The following is a 2633-nucleotide window of genomic DNA, read 5'->3' on the forward strand; positions in this document are numbered from 1 at the left end:
TCATCTAAAGGCCAGTTCACTAGTTTTATACTTGTTCAATGTGTGGTTAAATCTATCTGTGAAGTCATTTATTGTAAATATTGTAATTTTCAATTCCAAAATATGCATTTTCTATTTTAGTACAGATTTTATTTTCTGGTGATATTCTCCATCTTGTCATATATTTTAGCCAACATATTAATCACATTAACTTTAAAGTCTGTGTATGATAACTCCAATTATTTTCTCTTGGATTTGACCATTTGCTCCTGTTTTTTGGTTTTGTTTCTTTTGCTTTTTTGTGGATTTTTTTGCATACCTGTTACATTTGGACTAAATTCTGGAGATTGTATTTGAAATTTCAGAGCTTCAGGATGATACTATCTTCCTCAAAAAGAAGATGTAATTTTTAAAGAATTTCTGTCAGGTAGTTAGAGAAAAGTAAATAACCTTGATCCAACAAGTTTTGATATAATCTGAGACTGAATTTCAGTCATCCTGAAGAACTTGTCTATTTCCAATTTTCCTTTACTCCTAGAGTTCCTCCAGAACTTTCAAATAAAAACCTGATATTTCCAAAATATCCCCTAATTGATGAGCCCCGAACAGGTTTTTGTTTCTCCTCCCTGGTCATGCAATTGTCAGCAACTCTGAACTGCTGTTTTCTGTTTGTTCTCTTAGTTTCTTCCATTAAAGTTGGCAAATTCTTAAGGCAGAAAATGCAATGTAATTTTTCCTTTTTCTTTGGCATCTTTGTTCCTTCTAGAGTCTAACTGACTCAGTTGTTCTCTGATGCTTACAAAAGCAGTGTGTGTGTGTGTGTGTGTGTGTGTGTGTGTGTGTGTGTGTGTGTGTGTGTGTTGTATAGGCTATTTCTTCATAGATGGGAAGAATCAATTTTGGGTATATTGGATGAATCCAAGGACTCATGGTTTGAATGCAAAGTGTGAAAAAAAATGAAATTAAAGATGAACTCAAGATTTCTGGCTTGAACCACTTAAAGAATGGATTTGTCATTAAATGAGATATGGGAAACTACAAGTGCTGCAAGTTTTGAGAAGAGAATTAGTTATAACAACTGAAGCACAAGAATAGGAACTGGACAAGAGATATGAATATAGGAGTCATTAGCCTACTGAGAAAATTGAAAACATGTGACTAGAAGAGATTACCAAGGATGTGAATATAAATAGAGAAGAGAAACATGGACTGAACCCCAGGGTATTTCAATATTCATAAGTTAGGGAGGGCTTCCCTGTACTTGGCCTATGGCCTCTGGGAGCCAGCGGGCAGTGGCCCTCACCAGAGACCCTGCAGCAGGCCCAGGGGTACAAAAGTGGCTGTAAATCCAGCACATGCATAAGCAAGTTAAAAGATTTAATATGAAGCACAGAAGCAGATAATGCCAAAAAGCAAGCGGTAGTTGGTACACATTTAGTGAGTGGGGCAGCATGTCCTTCTCCCACTGCTGCTGAGGTGGTAGAAGTTAGTTGAATTCAGTATGAAATGGAATACACCAAAGGTATTTGTCAGCGAATTAAAGGTCCTGGAAAAATTAAAGGTAGCACCACCAAATACTGACCTTGAACAAGGATTCCAAGAAGAAGTTTCAAATGCCCGTGTGATTATGCAGGTTCCAGGGAGAATTTTTGTATCAGGAAATAATAAAGACATTCTACTTTCAAGACCAGCAGATCTTGACCTTATGCAGTCAACTCCCTTTAAACCAGTGGCACTAAAAACACCACCCCATGTGCTATGCTAAGTGAAAGACGACTAGATTTTCTGAATTTAGAAAGACCTCCTCCAACCCCTCAAAATGAAGAAATCCATGCAGTTGGCAGGCTAAAAAGAGTGCTCTCTGAGTGAAAATGCTGTTTGCCAAAATGGACAGCTGGTCAGAACTGACTCCATGTATAGCAATTCAAATATAGGTACAATGATTGAAGGAACTTCAGATGACATGACTGTTGTAGATGCAGCTTCATTAGGACGACAGATAATCAAACTAAACAGATGTCTACAACTTCTGGAAGCAGAGAACAAAGAAGGTTCTAAAACAGAAATGGTCATGTATTCCATTACCGTAGCATTCTGGCTGCTTAAGAGTTGGCTCTGGTTTTGCCGCTAGAGATAACCTCAACTCTCAAATATATTGTCTCAACAGCTGGAAATATAAAGAATTTGCAAACAAACAAACAAAATGTTAGGGAGAGATGGAGGAGTCAGCAAAGAGCCTGAGGATATGCAACCAAAATGAAAAGGGAAAGACAATGAGAATGTGGTGTCGAGGAAACCATAGAATAAAATATTTTAAGAAGAGAATGAACAACTCTATTATATGCTGCTGCTAGGTCAACAATAATAGAAACTTGGCCATTAGATTTAGAAACATAAATATTATTGATGACTTTTAGAAAAAAACATTTTCAAGGAGGAAAAAAAATCCCTTTATTTGGAGTTGGTTTAAAAAAGAAATTGAAGGGACTATTTGGAAGCAATAAGTGTAGACAACTGTGCAAGGAATTTTGCTGCAAAAAGAAACAAAAAATTATCTCAGTAAAGAGAAAGAAAAGAAATAAAGGTGGGCTAGAAATGAAAATTTTAGGCAAGTTGTAAATCAGCCAAAGGGGAAGAGGCAGCAAGACTGTTAG

The 2633-nt window shown here is 36.7% G+C and overlaps 1 pseudogene; it reads left to right on the top strand.

Annotated features, from left to right (window-relative positions):
• The first annotated feature begins 1606 nt into the window (after positions 1-1606).
• On the top strand, positions 1607-2110 carry LOC131761843 (mitochondrial fission factor pseudogene; annotated as a pseudogene).
• Positions 2111-2633: the final 523 nt, after the last annotated feature.

The sequence above is a fragment of the Kogia breviceps genome, chromosome 1 (assembly GCF_026419965.1).
Source record: "Kogia breviceps isolate mKogBre1 chromosome 1, mKogBre1 haplotype 1, whole genome shotgun sequence".
Classification (NCBI taxonomy): Eukaryota; Metazoa; Chordata; class Mammalia; order Artiodactyla; family Physeteridae; genus Kogia; species Kogia breviceps.